This window comes from Bubalus kerabau, chromosome 8 (assembly GCF_029407905.1).
Source record: "Bubalus kerabau isolate K-KA32 ecotype Philippines breed swamp buffalo chromosome 8, PCC_UOA_SB_1v2, whole genome shotgun sequence".
In the NCBI taxonomy this organism is placed as follows: domain Eukaryota; kingdom Metazoa; phylum Chordata; class Mammalia; order Artiodactyla; family Bovidae; genus Bubalus; species Bubalus kerabau.
The window spans coordinates 26208522-26235102 of NC_073631.1; the positions used below are offsets into that span (position 1 = coordinate 26208522).

The 26581-nt window shown below is 39.4% G+C and overlaps 1 protein-coding gene across 2 annotated transcripts in view; it reads right to left on the reverse strand.

The window, feature by feature from the left end:
• DGKB (diacylglycerol kinase beta) overlaps positions 1–26581 on the reverse strand; it is a 1145939-nt gene that overhangs the window by 949624 nt on the left and 169734 nt on the right. The window contains exon 9 of one of the 2 annotated variants that reach the window (XM_055589891.1): positions 22075–22233. The exons of the other annotated variant lie outside the window; for it this stretch is intronic. The gene's annotated coding sequence lies outside the window, so the exon portion shown is untranslated. The remainder of the gene's footprint in view (positions 1–22074; positions 22234–26581) is intronic. 2 annotated transcript variants of the gene reach the window in all.

A 26581-nucleotide genomic window follows, 5' to 3' on the forward strand; every position in this document is an offset into this window, starting at 1 on the left:
AGATGGCCCTGAACTCCTGCTGTGGAAACCATTTATAGATCTCTCTGTTGAGTGCAGATCAGCTGTAAAGACTAGGTTGGTAAGGGCTAGAGGGTGAAGGTGTCACAAGGCTCTTGAACCATTTTTGTCCTAAGTCCTAAAGTGAAATTTCAAATGTAAATCTGAATGAAAAATAATTAGCATTTTCTTTCCATCCCAAGGAGTCAGATCAAGTAAACTACTGTATCACAATGAAAAAAAAGAAAAATTCCTCTGCTCCCTAAACGACAATTTCAATTGTTGGAATAATTGATTTCTCAGTTGAACAACATCTGCGCATCGGATCATTCTTTTGCTGCCTCTGTTCAACTCAAAACATTTTCTGACAGATGGTGATATAGCAAGTAAATAGGGCCTATGTATTTCAGAGCCTGAAACATGTCTGGGCTCACAAAATAAATATCATAAATAAATATATTTTATGGTATCCCTATGCACACTGAGCTCTGAGATGGTAGAGGAAAAAAAATATCTCATTTATATTGCAGAAAATAAAGCTTCCTACCTCCTTTTGCATAATACTAACAAAAGACTCACGGTATATTCATAGCAGAAAAGTCTGGTCCCAGGATATCTCATTTGTGGACACTAAATACAGTATTTTAAAAACAGTTATTTGATTTAAAATTTGTAGGTGAGTAAAAATATCTATCCGATTTTCCATTTCCTAACTACAAGAAAAAATCAACTCAATTTAAAACAAACTTTGTGAAACCAATTAGGTTTATACAAGAAAAAAAGAAAGGAAAAATAATTAGGTATATTAACATTAAGCTTGTGAAATACAATACTGTAGGTGGAAAGATTCCTTGATTCATGAAAGCCTTTTATTTTTTTTAGTATCTGATCATACCTAAACCTGCTTATAAAAGAACACTGAATGTAACTTTAAGCTAAATCAAGATGATACTGTTTCAGGAAAGTAATGACAGATTACTTTGCCTCAGGAACTGGATAAAGTAAAAAATCAGTGTCTGAGATCTTTGTCATGCTAGTCACAAAATGCCATTTTAACCACACATTGCACAGAAACTAAGGCTCGATATATACTCTAACATACATACTAGAAAAAAGTTTCCATTTTAAATTGAATACTTTTTCAAATGTTAGGATTCCCTGTGTGTGGTAAAAGCTATTTGATGTAACTTAAATAGGCAATCTGCAATAAATCAGTCTGTGTATAACACAGAGATTATGCTGTTCTTTCTCTCTAAATTCATAAGCAGTAAATCTTATTTATTTCCAGAGCAATTAAATAAAACACTTGCTTTTTAAATCCTAAAGAAAGAAAAAGAAGAGTACTTTACCGTCTTCTATTTCTGACGTGCTATAAAATCACAGAACTTAAATCTAAAACACTAGGTGAGGGAGCAGTCATCATGTTAAAGTGATTAACTTAGTAGGATTAATATCCTATTAGATCTAAACTATATTCCTTAAGATTTGAACTCCTTTATGATTCTGATGCCCTTGCTCTCTCAGAGATTACCATAATATCTGTGGCTGCTTAAATCTTCAAATAAAAAATTGTTCTCAGGGAACTGAGTTTTAAGTTTGTTTACTTTTGTAAGAATTTTAAAGGACAGACATAAAAATAAATTTATTGTAAACCATATCAAATGGGTTACAGAGAAGAAGAAACATAAAAGCATGTAAATGTATGTTTGTGTCTGTGTGTATGGGAAAAGGCTGTATAAATTAGGTTAACTTTATAGAGGATACAGGAAATCTAATGCTTGTGTTATTATATGATAAAAATAGGTTAGATGAGTGATACTGAACAGATTTTTTTAGTTATATACAATATGCTCTGCTAAAGGCTTACTTTAAAATAGAAACTATAATTTGCAGGGGAATTATGCCTCATGGACACAAATTTCTTAAAGCAATCAATTTGAAGTTGTTATTGTTTTCCCACTAAAAATACAAGTCTGAAATTTGTTCTTCTCTTAAGTTTCTGCATATCCAACAGACTTTTGATTATTTTTTTCTCTTCATATCTATGCTTATCTGTGTTTAATTTTTCCTTCAGATGCCATTGAAATATTTTCAAAACATCTTCTATTGAAATATTTATTTTCTTCTTTGTCTATGGTGTTTAATACAGCTATCATAAGTAGAATTTGGAAAACAAAAGTTGTTTAATTTAAAAAACAGCATAACCAGGGAGAGAGAAAAAACAGTATAATCAGAATATGTACATTTGTGTTCTAAGACAGAGACTTATACAAAAATATATACATATTGAATGTCGAGTTAATCATATCACTTCTCAGAGAAACTGCAGAATGTTTACAGATAAATATTATCCATGTTCAATTTTTTGCAATTATTTCCCCCAACTGTTTCAGATGGATACTCGAGTAACACAAAAACATACTTGAGTTTTTGCATCAAATAATATAGTTGGAATAGCACACCTTTTGTCAAAAATGTTTATTTTTCCTTCAGTGCGTCTAGCACCAAATGATGCAACATACATTTACAATTAAGAAAAGTCTGTCAATCATGTTCATTAAGGATTTTGTAATTAAGGGAACACATTGACTAACTCTATGACTGCAACTCCTGCTTCTATGTGATATCTGTCATATTATCTTAACTCTCGAAATGAAAGGGAGAATTTCAAAATCAAGATAGGTCATACCTTTGCTTTCCTTTTTATAGGTCAACCAAGTCTTATAAAGAAGGAATTCCTCTAAATAGTTCCTATTTGGCTCAGATCAAATAAAAGGGCAAACATTCCTGGGAAGATTGACATTTGTCAACTGTTTCATGTCATGTTGTGTGGTGATTAAGTTCTCTAAGCAACAAATGTCAGAATGCTGACACTGTACTGTACAATCCAAAATAAGTACAAAATTGAGCATAAATAATCTAAAAATATAGGCAGCAGAGTGTGTTTATGGGGACTAATATTTTCTCTCTAAGGGTACAGCACACCTTTGTTTATTTTCTATAGGACATCCCTATTGGGAGGGGAACAGAGAACGCATGAGAGTCAACTCATTTTTAAAGCTAACAATGAAAACATGGTTTTGAATCCTTGCTTAATTAAAAACGGAACAGTACAAGAGGGTGACTCACTTCTATCACAAGAAGCTGAAAGTTAAAAATTATGCAAAATCCTAAAAGCATAAAGACTGATTCAAATACTGCTTCACAAAGAAAACTTCAAATAGATCCCAAAGCTCACTTACTTATTCAGACCGTTTGTTGATACCACAGCTCTGTGCTTCCTTAAATGCAAAACAAACAAAACAAAAAAGCAGATGAAGAGTACTTATTGCCTCCAATAGTTCCTTATAATGATAAAACAATTGATTCCTTTCTAACCTCCTGAAAAATGAAAGTATAGAGTCCTCAAATAGTCAAATCTTACCTTTAGGGAAACATGAATGGGAATGGGTTCTTCGTCCAATTGTGATTCGGCACTCCCTAGCCATTAAGGTAATAATTTATGCAGGAAAATAGAAATTCTAATGTGTGTTACATTTTATTCGCAAATACAGATGACAATTCCTTTTACTAGGTAGCTGAGAGTGACTAGTTCTTGTCATAATGTTGTCATAGTGATAGTAACATCAATGTACTTCATGGTAATCAGTACAGAGATTTATCTGAGAAAACATTAGTGCTGATTCCTGATGCGTTTTATATTTTAAAATGCTGAAAAATAGGCTATCTAGTATATTACAGGTAAATGTGTTTTCCTTAAGCAAAGCAGATGGAAACTCTAGACTAACTGATGGATATATAAATATATCCATATATATGAAATACACACACACAAAAAAACAAGCATCTGAATGGATGATGGGGATATGGGTGAACAAGCCATGAGATCATGATTAAGTGGTTGCTAAGGAAGAGCCTGCTCTCAAGTGCCTTTGCCAAATGCAAAAGCTCCTCTAGTCATGAGCCTGGTTTAATTATTTTGTTAAATCCTTTTTAATATTTTTGGACTCCAAGAGTGATATGGTGATGATAGTCCTGAATTCTGGATTCCGTCCCTCGCATCTTGGCCAAACACTTTCGGTCCTCACCTTTCATGCCAAAGGGTTGTCATTGAAACTTCAGATGTTGCACTTAGTGGTTTAATTACCTCTTACTCCAACACTTTGCAGATGGATGTCACGATAAGCAAGGAGAACACTGGCAGAATCTCTCAAAGATGGAGAGAAATTCCATTTTTAGGTCACCAGCATATTAAAAATGAAAACTATATATATATAGTTTTCATATATATATATATACATTTATATAAATATAGTTAAATATATGCATATATTTAAATATATATATTTATATATACACACAAAAAGGATTATAATTCTCTATATTTAAAATGCCTTTTTAGAAACTAACATCAAACTATGATACAATAATTAAGCTTTCACACAAAATTATAGGATTTATTTTTTAAAATAGTAATTGAAATGTGGATGAATGAAACGTGGATAAATGAAACGTGGATATTAACCAGTAAAGGATTCCAGGCTTAAATTTGGAAGAACGTTGCCTTCTTTTTCAATCCAGGAAACATGTATCTGTGACTGATTGTGCAGCCTCATTTTGAGATCTTAATGCCCTTCATGCATGTGTGAATATGGCCAGTCATAATTCCTTATCTATGGGTAATCAATCCTAATTAAAATAAAGGGATATAAGAGGCTCTCAGGGCAAAGGAGACCTCACCATACTCAAATTCCAAACTCTAAAGCTTTTGCTGTTGTTGTTTTTTAATTTTACATTTTCTGATTTGTGTGGTGGTTTAGTCGCTAAGTCATGTCCAACTCTTGCAAGGCACCTCTGTCCATAGAATTCTCCAGGCAAGAATGCTGGAGTGGGTTGCCCACTTCCTTCTCCAGGGGATCTTCTCGACCTAAGGATTGAACCCAGGTCTACTGTATTGCAGGCAGACTCGTCACTGACTGTGCCAGCAGGGTAAGATCTATCATTTTGTGGAGGATAAACTATAAACTATAATCATTCTCATTGGCTGGACTCTGAGAAGTAGCATTGCATCTTCATCAGCCTTGTAATTTCACTTCAAAAACAGTGACTTAGACATGGCCAAACATAATGATTTCTCTGCACTAAAAGGACTATCTTTTAGTTGAGTAAAAAAATGATGTGTTTACTCAGGGCTCTATTAATAAAGATAGATTACATAGAGGTGATTTTGATTTGGTATTATTAATCAAGGGTTTTATTTCCACGTACGCAATTTGCACAAGTCACAGATTTGATATTTGCAGATTTGAGTATTTACCTTATACCATAGCATCTCAGACTGGTTTAGTGCAGAGGGATTGGAGGCCAAAAGCAATGTTGAATATTTGCTGTCAGGAGCACCTTCATGTGCTATATTTACATTTATAGAAACATACATATGAACATATTCATAATTCGGAGAAATGATCATAGAACAGAGCTTCCCAAATACAGGCTATTTTGCCACCCAGGAGACATGTGCCACCAGTTGGAAACATTTTTGTTTGTCACAACTGGGTATGAGGGGGCGCTACCAGCAGCTATTAGGTAGAGGACATGGATGCTGCTAAACATTCTGCAATGCATAGAGCAGGCCCTCATTCACAACAGAGACTGACACAGTTGCAGATGACTCAAATGTCAACAGTGCCAAGGGTTACAAATACTGCCATGCACACACACACACAGCACACGTGAACATACACACACACATACACACAGGATATATAAAATGAGCTGATAATCATGGCCACATACTGCTGCTCAAAAAGGCAGATCAAATAATATGCATTTTATAAAATGTGAATTTATCAAGGTTTAATCTTAAGCATGATATGTGGGGAACCATCCCAGTTTTCAGACACATGTTCAGGCTACTTCAAAACCAGTACCAGTGCTGGACAATGTTTTGTATATATTCTAAGTGAGCATGTGGTTTGCTGAACTGAGATGAATGTAAGTTGCTGCAATGCATATCTAATTGGGAGTCACCATGCTTCCACTCAGCAAGACTTAATAGACAGTACAACCCAAAAGGATTCATGATGACCTGTTCACATTATGCCCACACTCTGTCTGGATAGCCAACCATATTATCAGGAGCATATTTTCAGATCCATTGAGGAAAGTCTTCTGGACATTGCATAAGAGCAAATGCTTGCTGTTTTTGTTTTGTATTACTACATGTGTGCCCAGGAAAACATTTACCACCCAGAAGTGTAGAGATCAAATCCAAGATAATATACTATCTCTGGTAGAAAAAAAAAAGAAAGACTAATCCAAAAGGATTAGGGATACCAAGATTGCACAGAATCTTTTATCATAATTGGTATATCTGTCTTCTTTAGGTTAAAAATGATTTTTTTCCTCTAAGTGCGTGCTTTCTTTCTTACTTTTCATCACTTTTTCTCCTAGGTTGTTTTATCTTATCCTTCAGTTAGCAACCATTCACCTAAAATACTGATATATTCCATAATACAATGTCTACAAATAATACTGGAAGTAGTTGAAGGAATTCATAGGCACTGGTATTCCAGAAGACAGCTGTGCAGTGGGACTTGCTACAATGCAAGAAATGCCTTTTTGCACCCACCATTATAGTCACAACTAGTAGCATGTGCTACTGAGACTCGGAAATGTGGTTAGTGTAGCTTAGGAATAAAAGATTCTATTGTATTTCATTTAACTTTGACTAAGAGCTAGTGTATTGAAGAGTGCCATTCTAGAATACCAATGACTCAAAAAAACTGAGCTCAGAGGAAACAGACAAAACTGATTTGAACAGAACGACAGGAGAAATACGAAGACAAAAAAGGACAATGATTATGATGAATCAATGCCTGTAAGAGTTTAATCTTCTTCTGACATTTAGGTTCTTTTGACATTTAGGTCACACGGCTTTATTGGAGGTGGAAATGTATTTAAATTTTCGGTAACTTAAGGTGACTTATTTTTGCTTTGGGGCAATCCTAAGAATTTAGAAACTTCAGATTTGGGTGAAACATTCCTGTTATTGCTTTATAGTCACAGAAAATAAACTACATGTTTCAAGAGATTTAAAGATTTTTTGATAGAGGAACAAAACACACTGACATTTAGATAGATGAAAAGGAGAACTCTGTCATTTAGAGTTCCAAAGAAGAGATGGCTACCAGACAGGAACATGCAAGAATTCCCCTCCCTACCACCCCACCAGGTACCAGCAAGCTATAGCTATAGAGGGTAAAGGAGAGAGGATCAGCTAGGTCCAGAGGGATCCCTGTGGGCTGGCTACTTTGGTTGCTTTTTCTGGCTCAGGTCATAGGGGCAGTCCTCAGTTGCCTGCTTCCTGACCTTGAGGCAGTTAGCATGGAGGTACAATGGTTCTGAAGGTGGGAGCCTGATAAGGGACATGGTTGGAGTGTGGACTTAATCAGTTGCTCAAGAAGGGGACTGACCACCTATTAGTTAGGTCCTCAAAACTGAGTCTAGACAGCACAAAACCAAAACTATATTACAGTTGACCTTTTGTTGTCTTGGCATCAGTTCTCAGCTCAATTATCTAAGGAATTCTAGTAGCCTAGGTAGTAGAGGAAATATCAGAGAGTAGCATATATGTTCCCCTAAATTGCCTAGGAAAATATTTTATTATGAGAGTCAGAAGGAGGAAAACAAGTAGAAGTATAAGTAGGTCAACCTGTAACCAAGTTTCCTATTTGTAAGGCAAAAAACTGACCTGAAATTCGGAAGTCTCTAACAATATCATGGTGGACTTGTAAGGCGTGTTAATGTCCAAATAATATATTTTTGATAATATTATCTTGTATTCCCTGAGTCAAGGCGGTAGGTGCAGCAGTTTTGTAGATGGAGAGTATGAACTGCTTGGGGCTTCCCAGTGGGAACAGTGGGAAAGAATTACTTGCCAATGCAAGAGACTCAGGAGATGCAGGCTCCATCCCTGGGTTGGGAAGATCCTGCAAAGAAAGAAATGGCAAAATAGCAACCCACTCCAGTATTCTTGCCTGAAAAATCCCATGGGCAGTGGAACCTGATGGGCTACAGTCCATGGGGTCGTAAAAGAATCACACATGACCAAGCACACACATACACACACACACACGTATTGCTAGTTCAGTAAGGTATATGTAAAGGTTAGTGGTATCTGTTTATAGCCAAGGGGAAGGGGTGGTTATGGGGGCCATACCTATAGGGTGGGTGATTGTGGTGGCAAGCTGGAGGGAGAGAGGAAGCGGGAGAAGGCTCTACAGAGTGGGAGGTCCAAGTAAAAGGTGGACCAATGTGAGGCAGTTACCTATTTGGGGAAGAAATAATTTCTATTAATTTTTAGAATGGCACGGAGAGCAGTAACCTTTATAAGATGTCCCTTTAGGTCTGTAAGTGTAGATATAGAACAAGGAGCATACCACAGGCTAAGTAAACAGCATAAGTCGAGACACAGAACCCCAAATCTCAAAAAATAAATAAATAAATAAAATAAAGAGTCCATGTCCAGTTGGTTGGCATCTTAGGAGAGTCAATCGGAGAGTGTTGCTGGGATGGTGGTCTCAGTGTTCAGGGGTAGCTGTCTCTGTCACAGGGTACAAAGTCATTTCCAAGTATTAGGCCCAGGTATATTATCTAACATGGTATCTTTTCCAAGAACAAACTCCTAGTCCAGGGCAAAGCAATTTGGGATATGGGACCGAAGTATCTTTATAAATGGATAGTCACTCAAGTTAATAAGGGTCTTGTTTTTGTGGCTCTATAGTATTATAACAAGAATGAGCCTCTTGTAAAATATGAAGACAATTTTCATCCTGGGAGCTTGACTTAAAAACATTTTTTAAATCAAGGCTTTATGGATGTACAGCTAACAAAGATGACGTTTGCCTCAATGAAATTGCCATAAGTGATCCAAAGCACCAGAACCCAACTGACATAATTAAATTCTAATGCAGGGTGGCCAAATCTAAAAGCTCCCACTGTCCAAGAGATTGTCTAGATGGATGATGAATGGGATTCTATTGCAGACGGGTTTTAAATCACATGACCTATTTGGGATACATCTTGTTAATGGGATGTCATGTTTGTAAATTAAAATATCTGTGGCTGAGTGTGGACCTCCAGCATTACCCCATAGGCAAACCCTCCAATTTAGCCAATTACCATAGGCCCTTTTCCTCAGTTGTTGGTTTGGTGGGTAAAAGGCAAGCCAGTGAAGACATCAGGTTGTAGGGATGTGGGTTCCAGAAACTGCCAAATTGGTTGAAACAGTAACTTAGCTGGAGGACTGGAGCCTCTGAATTGCAAACCAATGAAAGCATCCAGACCAATAGCAACAAGATCAAGTTCTTTAGTCACTCAGTCATGTCTGACTCGTTTGCACCCCATGGACTGTAGCTTGCCAGGATTCTCCGTCCTTGGGATTTTTACAAGTGAGAATACTGGACTGGGTTGTCATTTCCTTCTCCAGGTCAACAGAAAAGTATGTGACTGCACTTGAAAGACTTATTTTTTGATGTAGATTTTCCTCTGGCATGTATAATTACCAATAAGGGGTTGTCTGACTTCATCATTATGGGATATGATGTTGGTTTTATTATCTCCTCATGTTATCTTCATTTCATTTACTAAGTCCAGTTTTCTCCCTTTTGTTAGCCCACACTGTCAAAGGGAATGTTCCCAGGGAAGTAATTTTAATTTTCTGGAAGAAATCAGTTGGAGAGCCAAGATTAATTATCCTGAATATTGATGAAGATTCTTGGAGTGGTGGAAGTTTGGGCTCAAATGAGTCCCATATCAGATGGGCAGGTTCCTGGCCCATGACACGGTCTATGGTGAATGGGTCTATGGGAGGAGAACAGAACTGAAATCTATAATAGCAGGAAAAGACATTATAAAGGACCTCATATATAATGCATCTTTATATACAAGTAGCCAGACATCTTTCCCTGTAAATAAAGCAAACATCTAAAGGAAGGATTTCTGAAGGCTGCTGTGTGGTATGAGTTGGCTAAGAAGCCTTGACTTAAGAGGGACTCATGCCTGGGGGCAAGATAGACACTGTCCAGTGGTTTGTCATCTCTTGACTGAACAGAGACCTTTTGAGGGGCCCATTAGGCCTCTCAATTATACCAGCTGTCTGGGACCTACTGGAGAATTGAGTTTTATTGGCTGCCAGTCCAGCAGCACAGCACCATGTATTCTGAGAAGTGAACTATGTGCCTTGATCACTGTCAGTGTCTGGAATGCCCGAAGGGATAAGGAGTGACCTGCTGGAGCCTTATATTGTGACCTTAATACATGCAGAGATACGTGTGACCTTGATTTCTATTCTGGGCTGTGAGCAAAGAGGTTCACAGAGTTCTTTATCCTGAACAGAGGGAACAACTTTTAGGCAATGACTCAAGAATATGTATACGTAAAAAGAAAAGAAAGATGCATACAGAGTAATTCACTGATGAGGGCGTCCAGTGCTAAAATGCTTGTCTGAAGTATGGCAAATTTCCTGACTCTTGGGCCCTGTCCTTTATAACAGACTTATAAAGTTCTTACCACTTGGGAGATGGGAAGCACTGCTATACCACTGAAGTGAAGCGAAGTGAAGTGAACGTCGCTCAGTCGTGTCCGACTCTGCGACCCCATGGACTATACAGTCCATGGAATTCTCTAGGCCAGAATACTGGAGTGGGTAGCCTTTCTCTTCTCCAGGGGATCTTCCCAACCCAGGGATTGAATCCAAGTCTCCTGCATTGCAGGCGGATTCTTTACCAGCTGAGCCATAAGGGAAGCCCAAAATGTTAGATGCTCAGTTGTGTCTGACTCTTTGTGACTCTGTGGGCTGCAGGCCTGTCCATGGAATTCTCCAAGCAAGAATGCTGGAGTGAGTAGCCAATCCCTTCCCCAGGGGATCTTCCTGACCTGAGGATTGAACCCGGATCTCCTGCATTGCAGGCAGATTCTTTACCATCTGAGCACCTTCCCTGATAGCTATACCATTGAGCTTCATCATTTACAATGGTGGCAATGCCTCCCAATAGTCTACAAAACCGCAATTCTATTCCATCAGTTGATCCCAAGGGACTCCGTTGGTAGATAAGGTAACCAGGGGAAAGACAGCCTTATCAAGTAGCCTGTCATCTGGCAAGAGACTGAGGACAGGAAAGACCAAGTGCTCCTCAGGTGGAATATCCCAGAAGGCTCAGGTCTGGTTTCATCCCTAAAGAAGAAGGACTAAGTAGAGGTGCTAAGTTTGAGGGGTGCTGCATTTATAAACCAGGGCATAATTGCCAACTGGGTACAGAAGGTCACATGCTTAGGGATCTGTGAGAGCCACCATTTCTAGGAAAGGCCAGTATGTGGCAAGTGATTTTTGGTCTAGTGGTGTATAGCACTGAGCCAAGCTCGGTTCAGTTCAGTTCAGTTCAGTTCAGTCGCTCAGTCGTGTCCGACTCTTTGCGACCGCATGAATCGCAGCACGCCAGGCCTCCCTGTCCATCACCAACTCCTGGAGTTCACTCAGACTCACGTCCATTGAGTCAGTGATGCCATCCAGCCATCTCATCCTCTGTTGTCCCCTTCTCCTCCTGCCCCCAATCCCTCCCTCTTTTCCAATGAGTCAGCTCTTTGCACGAGGTGGCCAAAATACTGGAGTTTCAGCTTTAGCATCATTCCTTCCAAAGAACACCCAGGACTGATCTCCTTTAGGATGGACTGGTTGGATCTCCTTGCAGTCCAAGGGACTCTCGAGAGTCTTTTCCAACACCACAGTTCAAAAGCATCAATTCTTCAGCGCTCAGCTTTCTTCACAGTCCAACTCTCACATCCATACATGACCACTGGAAAAACAATAGCCTTGACTAGATGGACCTTTGTTGGCAAAGTAATGTCTCTGCTTTTCAATATGCTATCTAGGTTGGTCATAACTTTCTTTCTAAGGAGTAAGCTCAGTTGCTAACATCCAAAAACCCAAGGGCAACCTAAGGGCCCCATAAGCATCCTAAAATTCCTGCAGATGTGAGAAGGGGTTGATAAAACCTTTGTAGTGAAGGAGCCACTAATAGGAATGCCTGTCATTTTTTATTTTTTCCAAATCAGTGTTTTTAATAAACAGAAATATGTTTCTTACAGAAAATAACTAAACTTGTTGGTTTGCAGTCCTTCCAATGATACATTCTGATATTTAGCTGAGAATAATTACTACAACCGTTGAGATCAATACTACATAGTGACTCTGTATTAAGGCAGAGATAAGCCTCACTGGCGCTTCCTTTTAGAAGGGATATATCCACTGAGATGAAAGGCCCAACTCAATTTTTCATGAGATGCTACTACTTCAAATTTCATTTTCTGCCCATGAGTATCATGCACAACGGTGTTCCCTGTGAGGCTGTTTTACTGCAAACCTTTAGCACCAGCTAGCATGTTTGCACATAAAAGGGTGATTTTCCTCAAGCAGGGAGAAAATATGACTCTCGAGACCAAGCACAGTTGTGTGGCTTCACCACAGTTTTGTCTCAGACACTGACACACACTGGGATGTGAGCTTTCATGTGTTGCTTTCTGTCACCGCTGCGTTTGAATGTTTCCTGGCACACTTCATTGTGTTGTTTCATTTTTTGTGGTTTCTCTCCCATGTTTTTGCCACGGTGGCCATCCCTTCTGACATAAGTAGCCTTAATGTAGTGATCCACTGTGAGGCATTGTCCTTTTTTTCCTTCAATTGTAAGAGGTTTAAGTATAGGTAAAATCTGACTATTAAATAGAGAGGTGGTGGACATAATCACCTAATTAATATAGCACCTATAGTAATTAGGTCTTACATAAAGCTTGAATTTTTTTAAGGCCCTGTTTTAACTCATTGGGCCATCTTAACTATTTTCACTGGGAGGCACATGGAGTCCTTTTATATCAAGTCATTACTTAGCTTCAACTTATTACTCATTGTTTCAGAGTGTCCATATCCAATATAGAATATTTTAGGGCAACAGATATTACGACTATGGGAAACCTAGGCAGGGCTATAACTTAAAATGAAGAATACCTATTTTTTCTCTTTCATAGTTAGTTACTCTCCTAAGGTTAGAGGGGCTTCCATGTTTAAATTTAGTAGGCTCTTCTGACAAAACTGTAATATGAGATACAGTACAATTAAGTACATGAAGCTTTGTCAACTGGTGCACTTTAGAACTTGTTAAACTAAATTTAGAACCTATGTTGTAGAGGCACAAAAGGCAATCAGCGGCCTTTGAATCCTTTTGTTGAAGAAATTATTCTAGTAAATTTTGGATTTTCAATTGTTTTAAGTTGTGCACCTTGTTTAAAAATATATACAGTATATTATATATATGTACAGGCTTCCCAGGCGGTATCAGTGGTAAATAACCCACCCGGCAATGCAGGAGACATAAGAGACACTGATTCGATTCCTGGGTCGGGAAGATCTCCTGGAGAAGGAAATGGCAAACCACTCCAGTATTCTAGCCTGGAGAATCCCATGAACAGAGGAGCCTGGCAGGCTACCATCTATGAGGTCGCAAAGAGTCAGACACAGCTGAGCAACTAACACACACACAGCAGGTCCCTGAAGGTGCAGCCTATGATATTCCTGAGAATGTACAGAGCATAAAGTTCCAATGAGATACACAGCAGCAAAGACAAGTAGTTTCTACACCTACTCGAGCAACACCATAATGGACCCAGCTGCCATTTCTCTCTTATGGGGTGGTCTCTTCTATGGGGTAGCCCAATCAACATCTCCCTGCACAGGAGCCCCATGAAACTCACAGAGAATTCTGCCCCAAACAATAACAAAGAAACTACCACCACCGACAGGAAGAATCCCCTGGAACAGGTCTCTGGCAAACACAGACTGTGACTAAAAGCAGACCTGCAGAATCTTCTGGCCTGGAAAGCATAGCTCAAGGGGCCTCGGGCTTCCAGACTAAAGCTCAAGCTCAAATTCCATTCCCAAACTGCTGTCTCCATGGTCTGGAGCCAATTAGTGGGCCAGGAGTAGTCTCCCAAGAAGTTATCCAAAAGTCAGTGGTTTTGACCACAGCGCCAATTGTTTTATAAGACTTGAAGAATTCTTTTGATGGTGGAGTACAACACACTGATTCATGCAGATGAAAGGCTGAGCATTTTGTTACTTAATGCAATTGAGGAGAGCTGGCCGCTGGGCAGGGCCACTCAGGGAGCTGCAACCAGGGAGGTGGTGACATCATACAGGTAGCTTTGGCAGGCAAGGTAGAGTTGGGTTTATAAGGCTTGTGAGGATGGGCTGATTTTAGTCATGAGTAGAAGGGTTATCCGTTGTTGTCTGGTTGTTGTTGTTTAGTTGCTAAGTTGTGCCTGACTCTTTTGTAACCCCATACACTGTAGCCAACCAGGATCCTCTGTCCATGGGATTTCCTAGGCAAGAATACTGGAGTGGGTTGCCATTTCCTTCTCCAGGGGATCTTCCCAACCCAGGAATAGAACTCACATCTCCCACATTGGCAGGCAGATTTTTTACTGCCTGACCACGAGGGAAGTCCAGATGTCTGGTTGTTGTTGCTATTCACTCAGTCATGTCCAACTCTTTGCGACCCCATGGACTGCAGCATGCCAGGCTTCCCTGTCCTTTACCATCTCCCAGAGCCTGCTCAAACCCATGTCCATTGAGGCGGTAAGGCCATCCAACCATCTCATCCTCCATCATCACCCTCTCCTCCTGTCTTCAATCTTTCCCAGCATCAGGGTCTTTTCAAAAGAGTTGGCTCTTTGCATCAGGTGGCCAAAGAATTGGAGCTTCAGCTTTAACATCAGTTCTTCTAGTGAATATTCAGAGTTGACTTTCTTTAGGATGGACTGGTTGGATCTCCTTGGAGTCCAAGAGACTCTCACGAGTCTTCACCTACACCACAGTTCAAAAGCATCAATTCTTTGGTACTCAGCTTTCTTTATGGTCCAACTCTCACATCCACACAAGACTAATGGAAAAGCCATAGCTTTGACTATATGGACTTTTGTTGGCAAAGTAATGCCTCTGCTTTTTAACATACTGTTTAGGTTTGTCATAGCTTTTCTTCCATGGAGCAAGTTGGTACTTGCCATTATTAGGGTGACGCAATGTGGCCCAGACTGTAAGAGCCTGGAAAGGGAAGTTAACTTTCCAGGGCAACATGGTACCAAGTTGCTTCAGTCGTGCCTGACTCTGTGCGACCCCATGGACTGTAGCCCCTCGGGCTCCGCTGTCCATGGGATTCTCTAGGCGAGAATACTAGAGTGGGTTGCCATGCCCTTCTCCAGGGCAACATGGTGGGCTCCAGCAAAATGAATCCTACACCCAGAAGCTGACAGCAGCCAGATTACAAGGCTGAAACAACCTGACCTTGGATAAATATCCAAGTGCCTTCACAATTTATAGGCAGATTCCATTTTAAAAAAATGTCTAATGACTGACAAAGGCCTTTTTTTTTTTCCCCAACTTCTTGGCACATAAATGGGATGTTTAAATGAGGCAGTCAATTTTCTTAGTTACTTTTTAATAAACATGAAATACTGGTTCATTTGACAAGATTCTTTTCAGAATTTTCTAAAATTCCAATAAAATACGGATAAATGATGTCAACTCTTAAAAACCTTCCATCTGAGTGCTCATTTTGAAGTCTTGAGAGAGTTACTGAATTTCACAAAGTGTTATATTTGTAAGAAGCCTGCTTACTAAGGAATTCTTACCACAGATTAATTAAGCAGAGTTAGGCAAAAAAGAAAAAAAATAATAATTTTCCTACTCTTGGTCAGTTTTTTAGTGTTTGTAAAAAATTAACAGACACTTCAATAAATGTAAGTTTTAGGGTTGATAGCATCCAAATTAATATGGCAATGCAATATAACATTAACAGGATATTATAATGATTTTGTGTAGATTTGTGCAAAGTAGCTTCAATCAGATCTTTCATATAGCTCAGCAGTCCATCTGCGTTATTCTAGAAACTTCCTCTCTCAGTTTCCCCAGTGATTGATTCAAACTTTCTTCTCTTTCCCGGTATGTCTCCATCTTTCCTATTACATTAGAGGAAGTTTTTGTTTTCCTATCTAAGGCAACTCCTCCCATCTGTGTGTTTAGACCCCCTTATAATTTCTCAGGAATATTATCTAACTTCCCTTTCCTTAATATTTAACCATACCTTCTCAACTAGACCTTTTCCATCAATATGGAGTCATCCTAGGCTTCTGTCATATATCATCCTGACTTACAATTCTATCTCTCTGCCACTCCACAGTTGGTCTTTAAAAGAAATTACTTGTCTTGCTGTCTTCATTTTCTCCTCTCCTATGCATCTACTAGCATACTGTATGCCAACATAGCTATGTACCATTTATTTATGGAGCAATCCGTCTTAAGGTCATCAAGGACTTCCGTTTTGCCAAATCTAGGGGATATTTTTAGTGCTCATTTCATCGATTTATCAGCAGCATCTGGCACTGTTAACTGCTTACTCTTTCTTTAATTACCCTCTTACTTATGCTCCCATGATACAATACTCCTGTGTGATGCCAGAATTAAAGTACCTGAGTGAAAGAAACATCAATAGGAATGTAAGATTAAAGAAAAAAGAGAGATAAAACCCATCACCAGTAAACCCAATGGTCCAAAAATAATTATGTGATTGTTGCCAAGACCATCCACCAAAATCTCTTCTCCCTTCTTTAATAGCAACCGGATATAAGATACCTAGTTACATTACATTTTTCAGCCTCTCTTAAAATTGGCTGTGACCACTTGCTGAAATTCCTCAAAAGGTAAGTAAGAAGCGTTACAATGGTCCTATGAATGACATATCACCTCACTCTGGTCAGAATGGCCATCACCACAAAATTTACAATCAATAAATGCTGGAGCGGGTGTGGAGAAAATGGAACCCTCTTGCAATGGTGGGGATATAGATTGATAGGGCCACTATGGAGAAGTATGCATGCATGGGTGCTAAGCTGCTTCAGTTGTGTCTGACTCTGGACTGTAGCCCGCCAGGCTCCTCTGTCCATGGGATTATCCAGGCAAGAATACTAGAGTGGGTTTCCAGGACCTCCTCCAGGGGATCTTGCTGACCCATGTGTCTCCTGCATCTCCTGCATTGCAGGCAGATTCTTTACCACCGAGCCACCAAGGAAGCCCAGAGAATAGTGCAGAGGTTCCTTAAAAAACTAAAAATAGAGCTACCATGAGACCCAGTAATCTCACTACTGGGCATATACCCAGAGAAAACCATAATTCAAAAAGACACATGCTCTCCAATGTTTATTTCACCGCTATTTACAATAGCCAGGATATGGAAACAACCCAAATGTGCATCAACAGAGGAATGGATAAAGAAGATGTGGTACATATACACAATGGAATACTATTCAGCCATAAAAAGGAATGAAATTGGGTCATTTGTAGAGATGTGGATGCATCTAGAGCCTCTCATGCAGAGTGCAGTAAGTCAGAAAGACAAAAACAAATACCATGTATCAGCACATATAGGTGGAATCTGAAAAAATTAGTATAGACTATCTTATTTACAATGCAGAAATAGAGAAGAAACATATGGATACCAAGTGGGGAAGGAGGAGGTGGGATAAATTGGGAGATTGGGATTGACATATATATGTTATTGATACAATATATAAAATAAATAACTAAGGATAGTATACTGAATAGCATAGGAATCTCTACTCAGTGCTCTGTGGTGATCTAAAGGAGAAAGAAATTCAAAAAAGAGGGGGTACGTGTATACACGTAGCTGATTCACTTTTCTTTACAGTAGAAACTAGCATAACACTGTAAAGTAACCATGTGTGTGGGTATGTTCAGCTGCTCAGTCATGTCCAACTCTTTTGCAACCCCATGGATTGTAGCCTACCAGGCTCCTCTGCCCATTAGAGGGATCCACTCACATCTCTTGTGTCTCCTGCACTGTCAGGAAGATTTACCACTTAGCCACCTGGGAAGGCAAAGCAACTATACTCCAATAAAAATTTAAAAAAGTGACACCTAAAAAAAGGAGAGATAAAGAAACTTCCCACATACCCTGCACTGTACTCTTACCTGTTTCATGAGGGCAAGTTGAAGATGGCAGAGATATAATCAACTTGGGTCTCTGAATGACTTAGTAAGGCAGAGATGTCCCCTTTCACTATCATAAACATATATCTCCCTGGGTTGGAAAATTATCCCACAGATTTAATGTACATCCGAAATATTTGGAAAATTTACATACATTGTGGGCCCTCTAGATGAGAGTTTCTGATTCAGTACATCTAGAGTGGGGCTTCCCAGTGGTAAGGAACCCACCTGCTATTGCAGGATACATAAGAGACACATGTTTGATCCCCGGGTTGGGAAGATCCCCTGGAGGAGGGCATGGCAACCCAACTCCAGTATTCTTGCCTGAAGAATTCCACGGACAGAGGAGCCTAGTGGGCTACAGTCCATGGGGTCCAAAGAGTCAGACACAATTGAAGCAACAGCATGCAGAGAGGGGCTCAAGAATCTACTTCCCTTACAGTTCTCATACTTTGAGAAGTGCTGTCCTAGACTATTGTGTAGAAAAAAATTAATTTTTTTATGTCTCTTTTTTCAGCCATTATTTTCAGGGTCTATTGTTAAAGCACTGTAGCGTCCCCTATCTAACTCAGAAGTGATTATGGAAACATGGTCAAAATCATCATATTTTCATGCTGCTACAAATATCTAATCTGACACAAACTACAACACAACCTTGTCAAGCACACTGCATGATTGGGAAAAGGGTCAAACTAAGTGCTCTAGTTTGCCATCTTTCTACAGATTGTCCTGTTTCTCCTACAACTGACCCCAGCTTCTAGGCCACAGTATCATCCATTGATGCCCAATGTGTGAACAATTGAGGAGTTAAGGCTTAGAGCAGAAGAAATACAGAGACAAAAAAATGGAACGGGAAAGGTACTTCACAAAGCAACACAACTGTGAACTTTGAAAAATAGAAAGATTAAATTATTCCAAAGTTTATTTTGTAGTTTGGGGTGAGGGGTCTGGAGTAGGGGCAAGAATGTGTATGCTATTTCAAGCCAAATTAAAAAGGACAAAAGCTCTTCAGAAAGAATGGGTGTACTGGATAAGAGTCAGCAGAAATGGTCACTGATTCAAATTCTGTAACTTATCAGATGAGAAATCTTGGATGATAGAATTCAACCACAAAGGGAGTGATCTAGATGAGCCCTAAGATCCCAACCAGATGTGACAACCTGACTCTTGCTGAACGGCTTATTTTATAACAGGGAAAAGAATAGACCTTTATCATTCTGTAATGACACATATATAGCACGCTCAAAACATTTTGATGGAAAATATGCTTTTCACGACATTTAACGAGAATAGAGAGAAAATTCCATCCTTAAATCTGACATATTTCGATTTAAATGCCTTGGATATTTTTTTTCCTATTTTGGTGGGGGAATAAGATTTAAAGCAAGAAATGAAAAATTGAGACATGCTGGCTCTTAAAATTTCCAAGTAATACAGGATAAGGAAGAGAGCTTTCCTTCTTAAAAGCCAGTTTGTACAATAGCTTTACTAATATTTAGTGTTTAAATTTGTCTCAGATTTAGGGGATGCTTTTATTTATCTTCTAAATGTCCTTAGGCCACTCAATGACTAAATATAGGCTTTACTTTTCCCAATATTATTTTCTATCTATTTCATGTAACCATGATTACTTTAAATTGACAGTCTCTTTACTGGTTGACATTCAAGACACCTTAAAATTTTCAAGAAACCATTTAGAAAATAATGTTTCCTTTACTCCTTCTCTCCTTCGATTAGAAGCATAAACCCTAAAGAAACACAAATATTGTCTTTGTGTTTTCAAAGATACTCCAAATTTTGCTCCTGGAAATACATTTTATAATTTCTCATCATCCCATGTCTCTTTCCTACTTTACTATTACATAAAACAATGGAAAAGTTTCCAAGCAAGAACAAAGTGTGGCAACTTACACAAACCAGAAACTAAAACAATAAGATGAAAAAAACACCTACCAAGGAAATCTAAAGTTAATCTGATTCTGTAAGGCAGGAATAGAATTGAACGATGATCACTAATATCACTGTGTGTTAAGCCTCTTCAGCCATGTCTGACTCTTTGTGGCCCTATGGACTGCAGTCCACCCGGCCCCTCTGTCCATGGACTGAACTGTGGCTCAGCTGGTAAAGAATCCACCTGCAATGCAGGAGACTTGGGTTCGATCCCTGGGTTGGGAAAATCCCCTGGTGAAGGGAATGGCAACCCACTCCAGTATTCTTGCCTGGAGAATCCCCATGGACAGAGAAGCCTGGCAGGCTACAGTCCATGGGGTCACAGAGAGTCGGACATGACTGAGAAACTAACACATACCACCTGGGAAGCCCAAAATCACTGCATTTTATAATATAATATAGAGGCATATTCAATGGAAAGACATGAGAGACTAAATTCTCATGTTAGGGTGATTTCTAAGGATATTAGACACCAGGTTATATATGCTATGACGTAGAAGACCTGAAAGACGGGAGGTCTGCTCTCAAGGCCTAACTATCTCACCTACATCATTTGAGGTTAACTGACTTACTGAGTGAACTAAATTTGACGGAAATGTGTTCTGGAAATCTATTTTTAACCAAGTATTCCACTTATCATTCCTTTTTGATCAACCTTCCCTGCTCCCTGAGAGCACATTATGCAAATCTCGTAACTTCCAAGTGACTTCTATTTCCTCTTCAGTTATTATGACTCACTTTCAGTCAACTTTCTCCAAAAGTTCAATTTAGTCTAAATCACAGCTCTAATATCAAATTCCATTCAGAGCTTCTTCTCCACAATTCAAGACTGGCCCATGGCTCAAAGTCTTCCTATGAGAAAGGGCCTTTTTCATTTATCTTTCACTTTCCCTCATCCTTCTCCTTCCTTTCCTGCTTCCTCTTGGACTGAGGTGAGAAAAGAGGAATTGAATGAAGAAGGGCAAGAGTCTTTTCTCCTATTTCTGTAGTCTGGCCTTTGTTTTCTTTCATGACAGCATTCCTGTATGTTTGCTGTCTTCAGGCATGTTGTGTGGATTTTTTCAGAGGGCTTGGAGCGGGGTATGGATCTCCACAATGCATAGGATTGTATTGTGGGTGCTGGGCTCTGGGGATCTCTTCTTGGAAGCTTTCCTCTTTCATCTGCTTGTGCTGTGCTTAGTCGCTCAGACATGTCCGACTCTTTGCAACTCCATGGACTGCAGCCCACCAGGTTCCTCCACCAGGCAAGAATACCGGAGTGGGTTGCCATTTCCTTCTCCAGGAGATCTTTCCAACCCAGGGATCAAACCTGGGTCTCTTGCTTCACAGGCAGATTCTCTACCACTGAGCCACCAGGGAAGCCCAAAGCTTTCATTATATTCATGCATCTACCCTGCACGGATTCAATTAAGCAGTGTCTTGTGTTCTACTTCAAGGAAGCCCACAAGATAAGCCTGTGAGTTTCTGTGACTCCTAAGCATTCAACCATGGTGTAGCATGGTCTGCCTTTCTTTAAGGCACTGCCTCTATATGCTTTGCATGGCTCACCTTATCTTGGAGGGAAAGAGCTTCCATGCCCCAGTATTCTCTTCTGAGCTCACAGCTCAACAACCCAGATGAAGTATTTGTTTCTAGATCTTATTTAGACTGAACGAGGTGTGAGTGTGAGGGTCAAGAGAACCGCATTCAGTGAATATGAAGAAGCAGATGGTACACCTCCTCCTGTTATATTTTATCAAAGCAATAATGATGGCTCAGAAAAGGCAAGTCCATTGAAGACAAGGAATCTGACTGGACGATGACACACCAAATATAAGCCACATGGACCATGGTCCTCACTTACCTCCAGAATAGAAGAGCGGTTGCTGTACATCAGTTTGATGGCCTTCTTCTTTAGAATTATTGTCACAGACTTTTCCTGCTGATACTGATAATCAGTCTAAGCTGAAAGCACTATGGAATGATCTTACACCCCAATAAACATTGCTACTGCTGCACAATCATGGTAGAATTACCTTGTCGAAAGTGCTAGGTTCATTTTGCAGAGATGGAAGCAGGGCACTTTAGCATTGAAGAATGTGGTTGAATGTCTAATTCATAAAGGGCTGCTGTTCTGTTGGAGCAGGTGACCTCTGGTATGGAAGCCCTGTATTTGATGCTGAGCTTGTGAAAACCTAAAATGAATAAATATTTTCCCATCAAAAAAACCCAGCAAAACAAAACCAGACACTTGCCATGCCATCATTTTGTAAGTGCTTTGTGAATTACTTGTAACTACTAGACAGCCTGAAACATGGGAGTGGTTTCTGCCTATGATGATAAACTTTGGAGCACTGTCTAAGAGCACAGGCACAGAACACTTAACTATCTTTTACCGAGGTGTTGTGATACTGAACGAGGTACCTAACCTTTACCTGAGTTCCCCAGCTGGGCTGCTGTATTAATGTCCTGTGAGCGTTATAACACCACAAACCTGATGGCTTAAAACAACGCAAATTTATTATCTTAAAAAAGTTTTGGAGACTAGAAGTTTCAAATCAATTTTATTGGGCTAAAGTCTTGGTGTTCACATGGCTCATTCTTTCTAGAGGCTCCAAGGAATTGTCCATTTTTTTACCTTTGCTAGCTTCTAAAGGCAACCTGAATTCATTGGCTCATAGCTCCTTTTTACATCACCTCAACCTCGTTTCCAAATTAAACATCTGCTTTCTCTTGGATCTCCTGCCTTCTTATCAGACCCCTGTGATTACAGCCCATCTAGATGATCCAACATGGTCTCTTCTTCCCAAGGTCCTTAGGTAAATCACATCTATAGGGTCTCTTTTTGTTATCAGGTGTCCTTTACAAGTCCTGGGGATTAGGATGTGGATCCTTTGGAGTGTAATATTCAGCCTATCACAGTTGCTTTACGGATTATATTAGATCATAAAGTGAAAAGTGAAGTTGCTCAGTCCTGTCTGACTCTTTGCGACCCCATAGACAGTAGCCTGCACCAAGCTCCTCCTGCACCAGGTTCCTCCGTCCATAGGATTTTCTAGGCAAGAGTACTGGAGTGGGTTGCCATTTCCTTCTCCAGGGAATCTTCCTGACCCAGGGATCAAACCCAAGTCTTCCACACTGTAGACAGATGCTTTACCATCTGAGCCACCAGGGAAGTCCATATTAGATCATAGACTTAGATAAGTACCTATTATAATATCTGGCACATATTAACACTCAGCACGTGTTCATTTCCTTCCTTCTACCTCCTCATTCTATTTACTAGGTTGTAGGATTTGGGTTAAGACACCTGATAACTTAAGAGCCCTTGCTACCTCATCTGGAGAACTGGATATATTTATAGATAGATATATTTATAATATACCCTTTAGAAATGTAATGATGGATAAGACTGACTTAGCATCTGCTATTCTTAAGTTTTGAGATTCACATTCTATTCAAGAGAGCAGACAATAAAATCATCTTATATATGTATTATAACATCTAGAGTTATATGACATTAATTAGTGCCATACAAGACTTTAATCAGGGGAGAAAAGATAATGGGGGAAGGGCAGGATCACACAGAATCTACTCTTCGTATTTATTTAGCTCTGTTAAATGTCACCTCCTTAGAAAAGGACATAATTGACCATGTGATCTATAAGAGTATCCCTGCCCCCTCTACCTATCTTTCTCCTTTTCCTTGAATTAAATTTTAGGGCACTAATTACTATTCCAAATTGTATGTTCTTATTTTATTTACTAATTTAATGTCTCTCCCTCTAATACCATGTGAGCTTCTGAACAATGGGGGTTCATTCATCTTGTTCATCATTACACTCATAGTAGAGTCTGACAAGAGTGGGAGCTCAGTTAATGTTTATCAAGTGAATTGAGAGGCTGTTTAAATCTCATTAAATACTACAGTCCAGGGTGTTGCAGAGTCAGACACAACTGAGCAACTAACACATTTCCATGTGGCTGTATATCATCAAAACAAACTATCCAATCAAAATATGGGCAGAAGATTTAAACAGACATTTCTCCAAAGAAGACATAGAGATGGCCAAGAAACACATGAAAAGGTGTTTAACATCACTAATTACTGTTGTTCAGTCGCTCAGTCGTGTCCAACTCTTTGCGACCCCATGAACTGCAGCATGACAGGCTTCCTTGTACTTCACCATCTCCCAGAGCTTGCTCAAACTCTTGTCCATTGAGTCAGTGATGTCATCCTACCATCTCGTCCTCTGTCATTCAGCTTCTCCCCTTGCCTTCCTTTCCCACCATCAGGGTCTTACCTAACGAGTCTGCTTTTCTAATCAGATGGCCAAAGTATTGGTGCTTCAGCATCTGTCCTTCTAATGAATATTCATTTTTGATTTCCTTTAGGATTGACTAGTTTGACCTTCCAGTCCAAGGGACTCTCAAGAGTCTTTTTCAGCACCACAGTTCAAAAGCATCAATTCTTCGGTGCTCAGCCTTCTTTATGCTCCAACATTCACAGCCATACAAGACTATGGGAAAAACCATAGCTTTGACTATATAGACATTTGTCAGCAAAGTAATGTCTCTGCTTTGTAATATGCTGTCTAGGTTTCTCATAGCTTTTCTTTCAAGGAGCAAGCATCTTTTAATTTCATCGCTTTTGTAGTCACTGTCCTCAGTGATTTTGGAGCCCAAGAAAATAAAGTCTGTCACTGTTTCCATGGTTTCCCCATCTATTTGCCATGAAGTGATGGGACTTGATGCCATGATCATCGGTTTTTGAATGCTGAGTTTTAAGCCAGCTTTTTCACTCTCCTCTTTCACCTTCATCAAGACTCCTCTTTGCTTTCTGCCAAAAGGGTGGTGTCATCTGTGTAGCTGAGGTTATTGATATTCCTCCCGGCAATCTTGATTCCAGCTTGTGATTCATCCAGCTCGGCATTTCATATGATGTACTCTACAGAGAAGTTAAACAACAGGGTGACAATATACAGCCTTGACACACTCCTTTCCCAATTTGGAACCAGTGTGTTGTTCCATGCTAGGTTCTAACTATTACTTCTTGACCTTCACATAGGTTTCTCAGGAGGCAAATAAGGTGGCCTGGTATTTCCATCTCTGTAAATAATTTCCACAGTTTGTTGTGATCCACACAAAGGCTTTGGCATAGTCAATGAAGCAGAAGTAGATGTTTTTCTGGAATTCTCTTGCTTTTTCTATGATCCAACAGTTGTTACAATTTGATCTCTTGTTCCTCTGCCTTTTCTAAATCTAGCTTGAACATCTGGAAGTTCTTCCTTGGTGTACTGTTGAAGCCTAGCTTGGAGGATTTTGAGCATGACCTTGCTAGCATATGAAATGAGTGCAACTGTCTGGCAGTTTGATCAGTCTTTGGCATTGCCCTTCTTTTTTACTGGAATGAAACTGACCTTTTCTAGTTCTGTGGTCACTGCTGAGTTTTCCAAGTTTGCTGGCATATTGAGTGCATCACTTTCACAGCATCATCTTTTAGGATTTGATATAGTTCAACTGGGATTCCATCACCTCCACTATTGTTGTTCATAGTGATGCTTCCTAAGGTCCATTTGACTTCACACTCCAGGATGTCTGACTGCAAGTGAGTAATCACACTATCATGGTTACCCAGGTCATTAAGATCTTTTTTGTACAGTTCTTCTGTATATTCTTGCCACCTCTTCTCTACATCTTCTGTTTTTGTTAAGCCATATCATTTCTGTCATTTATTATGCCTATCTTTGCATGAAATGTTCCCTTGGTATCTCTAATTTTCTTGAAGAGATCTCTAGTCTTTCCCATTCTATTCCTCTATTATTATTAGAGAAACATAAATAAAACTACAATGAGATATCACCTTATACCAGTCAGAATTGCCATCATCAAAAAATCCACAAACAATAAATGCTGGAGAGAGTTTGGAGAAAGGGAACTCTCCTACACTATTGGGTATGTAAATTCGTATAGCCACTATTGAAAACAGTATGGAGGTTCCTTATAAAAATAAAAATAGAGTTACTTTATGATCATGCAATCTTACTCAGGCATATATCTGGAGAAAAACATGGTCCAAGAGGATAAATGAATCCCAATATTCATTGCAACAGTGTTTATAATAACCAAGACATGGAAGCAACCTAAATATCTATCAACAGAGGAACAGATAAAGAAATTGTGGTATATACATACAAGGGAATGTTATTCAGTCATTACAAAGAATAAAATAATGCCATTCACACCAACATGGATGGACCTAGAGACTGTCATACTAAATGAAATGTTAGAGAAAGAGAAACGTAGTATGATATTGCTTATATGTGAAATCTAAAAAAATTGATACAAATGAACTTACTTACAAAACAGAAACAGACTCACAGATTTAGAGAACTCACCCAAGGGGGGATAGTTAAGGGTGTGCGATGGACATATACACATTGCTTTATTTAAAAGTGCTTGCTTGCAAAGTCGCTTCAGTCATGTCCAACTCTGTGTGACCCCATAGACGGCAGCCCACCAGGCTCCACCGTCCCTGGGATT